The sequence below is a fragment of the Anastrepha ludens genome, chromosome 6, assembly GCF_028408465.1.
Source record: "Anastrepha ludens isolate Willacy chromosome 6, idAnaLude1.1, whole genome shotgun sequence".
NCBI lineage: Eukaryota > Metazoa > Arthropoda > Insecta > Diptera > Tephritidae > Anastrepha > Anastrepha ludens.
Genome location: NC_071502.1, coordinates 62295673 through 62310729, shown reverse-complemented (window position 1 = coordinate 62310729; position 15057 = coordinate 62295673). Strand labels below are relative to the sequence as shown.

Genomic DNA, 15057 nt, shown 5'->3' with positions numbered 1-15057 from the left:
CTTCCTCTTCAACATACTCCGCGTTGTTTGTGGGCCAACAACAGCCAAATTGGCGTTGCGTATGCAGCTGCAGCGCTGCCAACCTCTCTGGTTTTTGAGACCGAAGCGGCCATGTAGCAGCAGCACCAGAATTTGTTTCTTATTGTGCTGTCGATGCGCTCTCGATGCGCCCTCTCCTAATAGATCCATTTCCATTCATTTTAAAGCTTTCACTCGCTTGCGCTCACTCAGCCTTTATGTACTGCTATTTTGCAGCTGTTCTCCCTGGCAGCCCTAAATTGCTCGGAAAAATTTGTTTGTACGAAGTGTTCGCTGCTCAATATTCAAATACGCAACACTTGAGAACCGACCAATACATACAAATAGGCTGTGAAATGGCAATAAAAATTACAACATTAGAAAATTGCAAAAGTGAAGAAAAATTATAACAAAAACATATTTTCTCTACACATGTTTGCCTTAGAAATACATTCTATACATAAGTGTGTGAGTATGTATGTATGTATGTATCCACATATGAGCGTGTAGTATTCCTGTAAGGAACTAACATTCCAGCTGATGCTGTCACTGCCACAGCGTTTTGAAAATCCAGCAGCAGCAGTGCTGATGTTCAGTTCTCTATTTTCATTCAGCCGCCGTCTTGTCCCGTGTGGCGCCAGTCTACATGTTTGCTAAATACACAGTCACATTTCACATCACATCATATCGCCCCATTCATGATGCACAAACAAAAAATCCTTCATTCAGCCTTTTAGCTTTGCTTTGCTTCCAGGAAAGGTTTTCCCCACCTGCTGCTTTGTGCTCGCCAAACACTTTCTCTGCTTGAACATATGTACGAGTATACATACACACGGACATGTGATTATTCCGATATTCTCTTTTTTATTCTCCTTTTTTGTTCACTTTTGCATGCTTTTAAGATTTCCATCAACTGGCAAATTTTCCTTTATCGATGAAAGTCATCAATTTGCGAGTGTGGGCGCAAAGATACACCATTATGTATGCATGTGTGTGTGGTTTTTTTTGAGTATACATTCAAATACTCAGTTAAAAGTATACATACATTGAAACGTATGTTTAGGGTTTTTTATGACTACGATGTAAATTTCTCAATGGTCTTACTAGCGTTTGTTCACTAGGTTATAAAAAGTTTCTTATTTATCGTATTTTTTGTTTTTTATTAATATATAATATATTTTTTAATAAATAGCTTATTTTAAAGTTATCTTTAGCATAACTAAATTCAAATCCGTTATAACAAAAACTCATACAGATGGTTTACATGTGAATTAATTTGTTCTTCTACGCCGCGTATGAGCGACATTTTGTGCCATCGCTTCGTAATTGTTGAAATAGTGCCCGGATCGGTGGTTCTTCTTAATTTTTCAATCAAAACATATCAGCCAATAGTGTATGTCAAATAAAAATTTACCCAGCTGATAAAATAGAAATTCTCTTTTGCCACCTGTTTATTGATTTTAAATGTTCAGCCATGTTTTCTGACCCCAGCAACGGATTTTTGAATAGCGTAGCGCGATGAAAAATGTTATTCTGTTCCACATACATTTCTTTAAAAATGTTCCTGGCCATGGTTTCATCTGAACTTAGCTAATTTTTTCTTGTTAAATACATATATAAATATACATTTTCTATAATAAACTACTAAGTGGTTGGCAAGCCACATAAACTTATAACGAAGGAGGTCTTAGAACGTATAAAGCCTCAATATATATTACAGAGGCTCTGCCTTCCCCGACGTCTTTCTTGTGCACTTCGACTGTATTATCTACTTATTTTAACCCGTAAGAGTTTTTTTCTTCAGCGATCCTTGTAAAAGTGTCTGGCTAGAATTTTCCTGGAGCAATTTAACCTCAAATTTCTTTTTCAACGCCCTTTTATTATACCTGCTTTGATAACGGGGCAAAAAAGCCCATTTAATTAGCAGTAAGAGGGTTAAAATCTACTACAGAAAAAAATCTCATTGAATTCAACTGTAGAAGTCTGAGAATATACATTTTATTGGAAGTCGTTTTATACTTTACATGATATTTTCTATAAATGAATTGCGCTTTTGGACAAAATTTTAAAACTTTAACTCTCCAACCTTCTGGACTAGAACTGTCTTCGGCAAAGTTCGTCTGGGAGACATCTACGCAGTTAGGTGAAATGGTTGAAGTGCCGGTCTGGCACTCCTCAAGTAGCACTAAAGCGCCGTTTGAATACCATTATGAGACCTCCAACAGGCAGATATATACAGCCAGCCAGAGCTGTTGATATCATGAAGGAGATTGATTGGATTTAAGTTGGCGCACTGCCCGAGGCTGTCGAAGGAACGCCCAGTGACCTTAGTCGTCTAGCTGCCAAACAGAAAAAATGCTCACAATCTCCTTCTCTAAAAGGTCCCCACAGCTTCTTCGATGGGGGTTAAATGGTAACCCTAGCTTTTCCGCGTGTGTGCCGATCGTCCAGTGACCGGTAAACACAGCTACGAGTTTGAAAATTCAATGGCGAGGAGTTCAAAGGACTTTCTGAGTCCTTCGTCTATCGTATCGTATTGGGGCCAAAGGGTTTTCGAAATCGCACATGAAGAAATGGAGCTCCATTTTTTCTCTGTGCTTTCCTGAGAAATAATTTGTGCAGTTCCCCTTTAACAACTGTCAGGGGGAAACCCGATGGCCGGGTAGGAGGTCTCTGAGGCCAATTCAGTCCTCTTCCTGGCAAGCTCATGAGCAATTTCATTTTCCTCTATCTTCCTATATTCTGGAATGTTACCTGCACACCCAAGTGATTTGATCTCCTCCTTACAGGAGTTTACTAATTTTGTTCTGCACCATGGTGTCGTCAGAGCCTTAATCGCGGCTTGACTATCGGAGAAAATTTTACGCTAATATCTCCCTCGTTCCCTCAGCATTTTGCATGCCTGCAGGATCGCAAAGACTTCGGCTTGAAAAACACTAGCAGTGTTCGGCAGTTTAAAGAGACAGATAAATTGGCTGATTTTGAGAAAACCCCTGCTCCGACTCCCGATTCAATCTTGGAAACATCAGTGAAGACAGAGGTGCAAGCTTCGGTGCAGATTTTCCTCTCGGTCCAATCCTGCCTATTTGGAAAGATTGTCCTAGCACGACCCCCAAACTCTAGTTTGCGGATAGAGAGATCTGTTTGAAGTTCGGAGAAATACGGTGTTAACTGCCCGAAAATGCTACCATGTCGCTTGAGAGATTGTCTCCATAGGCCAATCTTCTTTAACCTGACTGCACTTTGAGCTGCGATGGAAATAACGGAAAAGTCGATGGGAAATAAGTGCAAAAGGACATTCAGGGCAGCACTGGGGCAAGTTTTACATGCTCCGGTGATGCCAATGCATGCAGTCCTTTGCACCCTCCCCAGTTTAGTGTTATTGTAATAGCCCTTCCGAAGAGCTTCCAACCAATCTAGGCACATCTTCTGTCATAATTATTAACGTTTGTTCGTGTTGGGTAACCAGTGTTGTAAAGTGCTTTTTCTGCTTTGACAACAGGTTCTCCACAAGAATACTTGAGTGGAACCAATACACCGTACTACACTCGGCTGGGTATTGGACCAAACGAACTTTTTAAGAGATTGAGTCACAAATAAAAATGAAATTTCTTCGATTTTCAAAGTTAGCCTCCGAAAACGAGGTATGGGTTTTCGAAGTTCAAAATTGGGGCTTTAGTAAAAAATTATTTCAAATTAATGTATAGAAATAACTAAAAAAGTAAAAATATAAATAAAGTAGTATTGCTAATTAGTAACATTTTTTTTAAATTTATTTTTTATCAAAAATAGGTTTTTTTTTTAATTTTTAAATACAAAGTATAATTACAAATTATGCATACCGATGGAGGGACACTTTTTTGAAATTGGTAAACAATTTTTTTAAAATATAAGGATTTTAATATAATTTTTCGAAGATATGATTTTTGACCCCTAATAGCACCTGTAATATTATTTTATGCAAAAAAAGTTATATACTATACTATTAAAGTAGGTTATACTAAGGGTTTTCCAATAGCAGGTGTTATTGGTGAATGGATTGCGCTATCGAGAGATGATTTTATTTTATTTATTTTCAACAAGACGGCGCTGCATCCCACAAAAGCATCGAAACCATTGATCTTTTACGGGAAAAGTTTCTGGCCCGTGTTATCTCTCGAAGAGGTGATCACAATTGGTCAACGAGATCTTGTGATTTAACATCTTGTGACTTTTTTTTTTTGGGGCCACGTGAAAAGAAGGTCTACGCCATCCCAGAGTCGATTCAAGCCAATACCCAAATACCCAATTTCATACTTCTAAGACCCATAACTCGAGGCTAATTTAGAAAAGTGGAGAAATTATTTTTTACCCAGAAAAACAATGGATTTTGCCGATAGTTTTATTATTATTACAAGGGGGACATAGTGCACTACGTCCGCTGATGTGGTGTGTTGAGCTTGACCGCAAGTCTAAAATTGGGGGCTTTTGATAAATTTGAGTACCTCCTCAGTTTTTTTGTTTTATATCGCTAGTGGATTTCGAATCACGTCACCTATGTGTAAAATTTCTGTTGCAAAATTTCTGTGCTCTTTTCTCAAACTTTTGTACTCTGACCAGTCGAATGTGCGGTATTTTCTGCCCTCTATAAAAAATGGCCCTCACCGTTGTTTAGCTGAATTTTGTTTATCGGTGCGTCAAAATAGTTGTGCGAAAACTTGAACTATTCTAACAAAATTCAAAGTAAATCTTTCTATTTTATGTTATTCAATATATTTTTGAAAATTCTACAAATTTTTCTCAACATTTCAAACTTTTTAATCAGAATTCTTAGAAAAATTTTTGGAGTTTTTTAACAGTGAAACTAATGGGGCATTGTGCCCAGAATGCAGGCAACCGATTAGCCTAAATGTTGTTTTAGATAGATTTTCACTGAAGAAACAAATGATAAATCGGTTATGGAACCCATTGCTGAGGTGACCCGACAAGTCAAATCAGAAGTCCACATACAGAAGACTGGGTCGTTAGTCTGCTTTGTTCGTTTAGAATAGCAAATTATTCTACCAAAGATCCAAAAAATTAAAAAAAAAACTAGTATGTAAGAGCGTTTCAATTTACATTCCTATTCTAACAATGAAAAAATAAACATTAGTGGGGAGAAAACGGTGTTATGGTTTTTGCAAAATATTCGCCCCTTTCCAGGGCATTTTTTACATTAAGTGGGATTCAACTCTTGTTCCATATTGACGCTCGTCGTACTTATGCCCAAAGATGCCTCAACCCCACGGTATGTGACCTGACGATCTCGCTCAATCATTTCGCGCGCCGCATCAATATTTTTTGGCACAAAAACTGATTTTGGACGACCTTATCGGAATTCGTCGGTGAGCGCGCAGTTTTTACGGTGCTAAAGGATAGTGCTTGATTGCCTTATAAGGATTTTAGTTCATCGACGCATTCTTTTCTTTTTAATCTAAGTAGAAAATTGAAAAAAAAGTTGTACGAAAATGTCCACGTCTTAACTCCATTTTTTTAACGAGGTGAATTTTAAAAACTTCTGTAAGTGCATTTAATAAAATACGTCAAACTTTCCAACGGAAACGTCAGATGGCACCTGACAACACTAAAAATGCGTAAGGCCGGAAATATAAATATTGATTCTCGTATCTCCGTTTTAACTGAAATAAAATTACTCATATTTGGTGACAAAATATTAAGGAATGGGGTGTGTTACTACCATTTTTAGGCGTGTATCTTGATAATGTCTTCATAAAACTCGCCCAAACTTGGTATACCTGTTGCTCTCCACCTAATGTTGTTTCATTTAAAAAGCTCAAACAGTTCGGTTTAGACCGAATTTGGCACTTCCTTACATGTTTTTTTAGAAAATATAGCAGGGCAAAATATTACTCGACTCGATTACTGTCGTAGTTTTAGGCTCATATCTTAAGCTGGTACACATCTTCGACTATTGGAAGTATGGATGAGAGTGGAGTCGATTAGAATGGATTTCAAACAATAGTTGGCCACTATTCTTTGGAAAATATTTATAAAAATTAGTACATAATGCCAGTAGATGTACGACTTATATTAAATACCAACTGGTCACTGATATAGAACATATTTTTCTTGCAGCAAGCTTTTCGAAATAAAAAATAGTCAGTTGAATACCCCATAAAGGTGTCGTAAATGCCGTACTGTTGTGTGCCGGAACATTTAAATGCCCAAAAATTTATTTAAAGGGTTCGTAAGGTAATAGTCATAAGTCATATTATGAATTCTCATACAGTTAAAAAATAGTTAGTTGTAGTTCAAAGCTCTCTGAACATTTATTTAACCCAAGCCAGACTCACAGGTAGAAGGAGTAAAATCAGTAGAGCAAAAAAATAAAATAAAAATACAACAAAACAAGAGCATACACATTCTATAAGCAAATATTCACAGTTCAGAAAAATTTAAAGAAAATGTGACAATTTAGAGACCAAATAATTAGCAAAAAAATCAAATTAGCTGTTCTGATTCTACTGCCTGTGAAAAGTGCTTTGACTACCCTATTTAAAACTTGGCGACATAAGACAATATGACACTTACGACACTTTGTGGACCATCTAAGTAAAGGGTGATCAACTTAGAGTTATCGTATTTTAATTTTTAATTATTCTTGTGAAGAACCACTCATGACATTTATGTTTTAAAAGATAATCCCTTTTAAATGTTGGCCACAACTGCACTGCACTTTGGCCATCCGTGAACATCAATTTTGAATGACTCGTTGGAAGACTTCTATCGGTATCTCGTGAAGTAATGTTGGCTTCCAATGCGTCAATCGGAGCTGGTTTATACACAAGGCATTTCGACTTTACACGTTACTTACACGTTGAGGCGTAAGTCTTTCCATACTGAAATGCCAGTGAATACTGAAAAATATTATGTACTTAGTTTGACAGTAGTTACGCGTGATCTGTCAAACGAACCCTATTAGAAAAAATACCTCCAATCTGATCACCCTATGTATATCATCTTTCTCCTCTTCTATCTTTCTTCTCCTACAGTTTATTTTGAAAAGTGGCATATTAATAAGCCAATTGCATTATATGATTCCGCGAACATACTCGGAACACTCAGAACGTATGCGTCCGAAAAGACTCGTAAGATGTAAAATAACTATGCATATATATTTTTTTAATTCATATTGGAGACATAACATTCATTTATCATACTTCAATAGTGTCACAATGCAGATATGAATTCATGGCGCTATCTATTAACAGTATCTTGTTGAATGAAAATACTTCCAATTTTTTTAATTAGCAAAGTATAGTAAATGGAACATTTTCGTATAGTAAATGGAAACTGAGACATTACTCGATCGTCAGGATTCCATATACATTTTCAAAGCGACACAGTTATTTTTATAACATGCTGGATGATATTTCCGATGTAGCCATTGAGTCATAAATCAGTTTTAAAAACGTACAAAAGGAGTCAACGTACAATGTGGCCAATAAGAGTTAGAAAAGAGTCTTGAACGAGAGTCCGAAATGAGCCGTATATGATGAAAATAAGAGCCACATGTAACTCATATTGAGGCTCATTTGATGTATGAATTTAAGCTCTCATAGACTCTAACCCCTCGAGCTTTGAATGAAGGGGGAAATCTTCATTTCGAACTCTAAATGAACGCATTTTGAGCTGTGATGACTCCAAATGTTTGGTGGGTTGTGATTTTTGAAGGGACGTTGGACAACAATATTATTAAATTTGTATTTGCCCTTTGGCGGCCGCCGTAGCCGAATGGGTTGGTGCGTGACTACCATTCGGAATTCATAGAGAATCTCCGTGAAACACCAAAATGAAGAAAAACATTTTTCTAATAGCGGTCGCCCCTCGGCAGTCAATGGCAAACCTCCGAGTGTATTTCTGCTATGAAAAAGCTCCTCATAAAAATATCTGCCGTTCGGAGTCGGCATTTGTGGCACAACATCAAGACGCTCGCCACAAATAGGAGGAGGAGCTCGGCCAAACACCCAAAAAGGGTGTACGCGCCAATTATATATAATATATATTTGCCCTTAAGATTGACATATCTAAGATATCTCCACAGCTGTTCAGAGTATCGCGGCCACACAGTTTGCATGATCACAAAGTCGTAAATTAACCCTAAATATGTACATATGTACATTTTTAAATTCCTATGTACTCATATACATAAGTACTTATATAAATCATAGCTTATAACATTCAAGCTGATTGGGTGGCGATATAAAATGCACGTGCGCGCGAGTGCAATGCGTAAAATGCGCCAACGAAACAAACGACTACGAAAGTAAAATATATATAAAATATAAGTATATAAATAAATATGTATATGTATTAAATAAAAAAAAAAAATTATAATTAAACAAAAGCAAAAGCAATCACAACCAAACGACAACCGACTGGTGGAAAAATAAAAAAATGGCAAGTTGCAAGTGTAAGTCGATAAGTTAGAAATTACAGTGAAACCAAAATTAAACGAAAATCGAATTAAATGCAAACGACAAGTGCATCATAAAATGAAAGTGTGAAAGAAGAAAAGTAGAAGCAAAATAATATCGTATTCCGTATTTGTCACAACAGTGCAATGCCTTCCATGCAACAACGTTAAAACTCCAACATTCTCGAAAAAGAAAACCACAACAACAACAATAACACCAAAAGCAGCAATAACACGTTCACGCTGGTAGTAAATCAACGACGAGAACAACAACAAAGACAACAATTTCATTATCATAGAATTCGACAAGAGTGTCACTTAACGTAGCAGCAGCAGCAGCAGCAACTATTCAATGCGCTAGTGAGTCAGTTGACGCTCAGTGGCCCACCATCCCAAAAAGGTTTCAGCTGCGTCCATTTCACGCGTGCGTGCACAGCATATTTCTTCAGGTGAGTACAGTCAACCAGCCAACCAACCAACCAGACCTCGAGCAATCCGAATCGTTGCTTGCTTATTATTATTTGATGGTCGTTTAACGTCATTTATTTACTCATTTTCTCAATTAATGCAATCCAATTGCAATGCAGAATGCAAACCAAAAATACGGTAATGGCTTTTGTTGTTTGCTTTACAACTGGCTGGCATTTTATGTCTGATTAAGTTGTTTTTGAAGTAGTAGCGTTGGTAGGGTAGCGTAAGAACGAATTTAATAATTGAGTTGCCCGCGCGATGCAACACCAGAATCATGCTCGTGTCTGGGTCAGGGTTACAAAAACATCTCTGCATACTGCTCCGCCATTGAACTAGCAAGGTGAGAGAACTGTCGAGCATTTGGGCATTTCAAAGGCATTCAGGTGTAACTCTAAACTCGGACGATCTTTCTTGCTGAGTTTCGACTTTCGCCGGTGAATTTTCTTCATAATTTTTTGGTTAGTCTCTTTTATATCTCCCAGGTGATTCCTAATGCCTATAGGTTCATCCAGCGTTTTCAATTTGAACTAACGGTTTGTTTGAATGTGACAGCTAAAATTTTAGTTTGCGGAAAAATAAATCCATTATTTTCTCGGTAGATGACTGAGCGATATCTCGCAAAGTATCGGTCAAACAATTTAAAGTTTATGCTCGTCCTCAAGGTGACATTTAACACTAAAAAAATCTTTTGCTGTTTTTTGTTTGTTCCATTCAGTCGTGAATTACAGGGTGTTAACATTGGAAGTCTCTAAAGATGAAATTCGTTATATTTTACAGTTTTTTTTCGATAAAGGGGAAAATGCAAGCCAAGCCTCTGAAACTGTGAATAGTGTTTATGGTGCCATTACTGTAGCAGCTAATTACATACAATTTTGGTTTCGTCGATTCCGTTCAGGCATTTTTGATGTTAAAGAAAATGTCCATAATGTCGAAAATGTCGATAAAATCACAAAAATAATCGAGGTTGGCCGGCAAGTTAGTAGTTGTAGCATCGCCCAGGAGCTAAAGATTGACCATGAAACAGTTTTAAACCATTTGCAGAAAAAAGAGGTTGTCTGTAAAGTCGGTTTACAAATACAAATATGTGAATTTATATACATATGCGCATATACATACATATTTATGTATGCTCACTCAAGTAGGAGAGAGCCAGATGTCGAACGTTGCCGAACGCGGGGGCCGATTGTGCTCTTTGTCGTTCGATCCGAGCTCTTGCTTGCAGTTCAAGCAAGGTAACGACGCATAAGCAAGATAACGACGATTGAGCAAGAAAACGACACATTTTTTCGTGCGTGCAGCCGCCTAAATCGAATTATAAGACGTTATCACGTCAAAAAAAAATAATGGTTTTCTTTTTCGCCAAACTAATATATCGCAGTTTTTTACTGCATACAACTGCATGATAATGTAAAATGTGACGTCACTGGCAAGTGACTTCAGGAATGTTAAGCTCCTGATGCTACGAAATATTCAAGTTTTCTTCGTGAATTTCATAAATTTTGTTTCTTAACTTGCCTTATATTGAAATCTCGAAGATCTGTTCAAGTAGAAGTGAGGGTAGGTACTCTAGATACTGGTAAAGTTGCCTGCTATGAGACAAAAAAAAAAATTCCAAGTTGGTTGTTGTTGTTGTAGCAGCACAAACATTCCCAATACATGCTGCTGGAGTGATAGTCCTTGGCCGGCTATAAATCCGGGTTGCTCCAGTAACGTGGTTGGTATTCTCACTTGTATTGCGGTTAAGTTCGTAGCGTTTTTACCGAAGACTTTTATTTAAACCAAAAACAATAATTATATCAATAAGCTAATAAATTTTATATTCGCGGTTGCTGTTTACAAACTCTTCCCACCTCTAGACCAATTTTTTCATGCCGTTCCGCCAAACATCGCCTGGTCTGGTGTCAAAGAAGTTGTTGAGCCAGTTTTTAAGGACCTCGTTTTTATCGAAGGTAACGCCCTTCCTATGGTTTGACAGGCAAGAGAAAAGATGGTAACCGGTCGGTTCAAGGTCCGGAGCATACGGCAGATGCTGAAAAACCTCCCATTCGAGATCTTGGAGTGCGGCCTTTGATGACTTGTGCAACATGGCGCCTGGCGTTGTTGTGAAGGAGTATGGTTTGACCATGTCGATCAGGTCTTTTCAGTCGAGTAGCCTCATTCACGCGGCTGGGCAATGTAGAGCTCCTTGTTGACCGTTTCATTATTTTCGTGCATTTCCCAGTGCACCATGCCCTCCTAGACCCCCTCGTCACATATCATGGCCTTCTTTGGCTTGACTCTCGGCTTTGGCGTATCTCCTGGAGCCACCCAGCCCGTTCTGTGCTTCATATTGATGTATAGGCACCATTCCTCATCTCCCGTGACGATTCGGTACAAAAAGCGTGTTGCTCGAAGGCGACTTTCTTTGTTGTTTTCGTTGAGCTCGTGAGGCATTTAGGCTCCCAATTTTTCGGTAAATCCCATTAACGTAAGGTGACTGAGAATCGTTGCATGATCGCAATTCATTATTTTCGCCAATTCACGACTTGTTTAACGACCGTTCTCCTTCAAAAGTGATTTGAGGCGTTCTTCATCGAATTCAAAAGACCTTCCGCTGCGGGACGTATCATCAACGTCAAAGTCACCATTTTTGAACTTTGCAACCATTTCCGTGGTGTAGACTCACCTATGACAACTTCTCCATACACATCGCAAGTGTCCTGAGCTGGTTTGGCCTCGATGAAAAGCAAAGAAGAGCAGGTGTCGAAAATGTTTATATTTGCCTTCTGGGTATTCTCTTTCTAAGCCTCAAAACTAATAAAATTTAAGTATCTCAAAAATACGATTAACATAGTTTTGTAGAGCGGAGAGAGTTCTATCGAATAAATACTTCCCCTTTGCCAAACAGCAAAAGGAGCGTTGTAAAATAAAAGAAAATTCCAGATACTGGTAAGGTTGCCTACTAGACCTAAACTATGAGAAAAATTAAATAATTATCTAAGCTTGTATTCTCATTTGCATTGCACTGTTTACGGATATAAATTGGCATACCTTCAGAAAACAAGCTGACCTTAGCATTATATGTTTCTCTGTTAACGATAGACTGCTTATCAATTGCCTTGCTAACTTCTCAGAAGATATGGAAGTCCCTGAAAAAGATATTTTGTCTTCTGTCGAATACAACTCAGTGCAAATAGTAGTTCACTGAGGCACTACTCACACCTGATTATTCCCTTCTATTATTTTTGTGTACTTTGAGTAAGAAAAAGTATTGACACCCTTGCTACCCCTACCGCTACACCCTTGCTTGTCTTAGTTTATATATCCCCCCTCTTGGTGTAATTCTCCCGCTCTATTTCTCTATATGTCAGTTAGAGAATTAATTTACCATTACTTATAGTTCCATTTATTAAATTAAAAGTCTCACTGCTTATTTTTTCTATTACTCCGTGAACTTTATTTCTTCCGCTCTCCCATCGTATTTCACTTTCAGACAGGTGTCAATTCCCTTGGATATCCAATAGATGGTTAACTCTCTTGCTGGTGTAAATGCCAATGCACCACAACCAGCCCTTCCAATTAACACTACTACCGCATCCATAATTTGATTTATTATTTTCCCCGCCTACAAACCATTACTTTCCGTTTGCTGGTGCTGTTGCGCTTGCTATGCAATGCAATCTCCGGATGTGGTTTAATGCAATATCTGCCAATAGTCGACACTTCAGTGTAGAGCTATTTAATGCTTATCGGAAATACGTATGCGGAGCTATTTTCTACAGCAGCATAAAAGTACCAATTTCGTACACAAATAAACATACTCGTATGTCGATCGATGTGTATGGCTACATAGGTATTCACCAAACAAGTGTGTTGGTCATAATGTTTGAGTTGCCTGGCGTATCCTTTTTGCTCGCTGATTGACGGTCTAAGTAACTTACTGATTGGTAGATGGCTGCCTGTGCATGTGAGAGATTGTTTCGACTGCTTTCATTTCACACATTGGTTTTCTCTTGCCTTGATTCACCTCACGGCCAATATGCCAATACGCCTGAAAGGCTGCTTCAAGTATTATGGCTCATTGTACATAGTACAGGGTCTTTTTAATTTTCGAATATTTTTTGTATATGTATTCAATTTGTGAATGACAAATAATATTTTCCAAAAAGACTTTTGATGAAATTTTTTACGAAATTTTGGGCTGATTGGAACCCTTAAAATAAATAGTTTTTTATGACTAGCTTTTGCATGGCAGAATAGCCTCGGAGGTTGGCCAATGCCTGCCAAGGGGCGACTTATATTATTGTAGAAAACACATTTTCTATCATTTTGCGGTTTCATGCACGAAGATTCGTATCTACGCACTTCCGAATGGTAGTCACGCACTATCCATTCGGCTACGGCGGCCACTGAATTGGAACCCCATTTTGGCAAATTCACGCCGAATGCTATCTTTCGAAGCTTCAATTGGTTCTGCTTAATTCACATAAGCTCCAGTTCTGAGATGAGCTCTTAGGAGATAATGAAAAGTTGTTAAATTGAGTGAATTTTACGACCAAATTATCTCCACTGGGAATTTCGTTTGCAATTAATTGTTTGTTTCGCTGGCTGTGTGCGGCATGGCGCGTCGTCATGTTTAAACCACATGTCGTCAATATCCACATTGTCAATAATAGACAAAAAAAATCATGTTGAGCCGATACATATCGAAACTACCTACTACTACTACCTAATTTTTCCGTTTTTTTGTTTATGCAATATACATTTAAACAAAATTCATATGGTTTGCTCCAAATAAGTCCAAGAGAAAACTATTTCATTTTAAATACGGCTTATCTTTCCTTTGTTTTTGTTCGCAAAGAGCTTCCCAGATCTATTTTGTAAATAGTTTTCCAGTCCAGTTTAACAGCTACTTCAAATAGACTGCAAGAAAAAGAAGAACCAGAATTCCCGAAACATCTTATGGTGGATATGTATCGACTCATATCTCGATATCGCCCTCTGTTATGGTAAGCGTTTGATCCAGCGAAAATTTGATGCAAATATTTTCAAACACTGCAAATATTTACAAATATTTACAAATATAGTAAGCAAGACCAGAGGAATGGAAAGGCTTCTTAACATATTGCCGCAGGGTTTTTGTTAGGTGAATGAAATTTGCTTCGTCTTGGAAGATGTTTTTTTTCAATAAAATCCCTTGTTTCTTCTAGGATGAAATTAACGAATTCCTGCCATTGCCGATGATAGTATAGCCTCAATTCTCGCATCAGTTGAGCCTTGTAAGTCTAAAGGCCAAATCCTTAGTAAAAAATCGCTGTGTGATGGTAGCCGTTACGTCACTCTTGGGTTCTTAGTGATCTTGGGCAGTGATACGAATGTTGCATGATAATTATCTGGCTGACGACAGAGAAGGTGGTGCTGATGTTTTAAAAGTGATGTCTTTCTTAATTCAAACTGACAAGCCGCTTCGCATTTTAGCTTGTAAATGATAGCCATTGAAAAAAAATATCTTTTAAGATTTTCCAACGATAGAAAACATTCAGTATCGAGCACCGATAAAACATTTACTTTTGAAAAAGGAAACCAATGTTGAAATTAAAATAGAGTTAAGGGGATTTTGCAGGGGACTCTGCACCTTCCTTATCAACTATAAAATATTGGACAGCTGAACTTAAACGAGACCGCACAGATTGCCAATCCAGAAATGATAGGAAAAATTCCTTATATTGCGATAAACGAGCGGTAGGTATTTTAATTCAACTGGTTAAGAATCTTTTGACAACTCATTTGGATAAGAAAAACCTTTCCGGGAGATGGGTGCCGCGTTTGCTCAAAATTGAAAATAAGCACACAGGTGTGTCAACTTTAAAAATTCTATGACATAAGATACAAATTGCTTTCTCTGCCGCTTTATTTACCTACCGGATTTCACACCCAGCGCGGGCTATTTGCGATTTCCAAATATGAAAAAATGGCTTGGTGGAGGAATTATTTGAATCTAACGTGCATTTTGAGGGTTTGCAGTAATCTTATTTCTTAGAGCGGATACAAAACACAGATAAACGTATGGGCTATCTGATTTCATCTGAAAAAAAATAAAGAACATTTTACCCAAAAAAAAAAAGTTTCCTTGT

At 37.7% G+C, this 15057-nt stretch overlaps 1 protein-coding gene across 1 annotated transcript in view; it reads left to right on the top strand.

Annotated features, from left to right (window-relative positions):
- LOC128867518 (regulator of G-protein signaling 17) overlaps nt 1-15057 on the top strand; it is a 97359-nt gene that overhangs the window by 1327 nt on the left and 80975 nt on the right. Inside the window, exon 2 of the mRNA XM_054108794.1 lies at nt 8229-8922. The gene's annotated coding sequence lies outside the window, so the exon portion shown is untranslated. The remainder of the gene's footprint in view (nt 1-8228; nt 8923-15057) is intronic.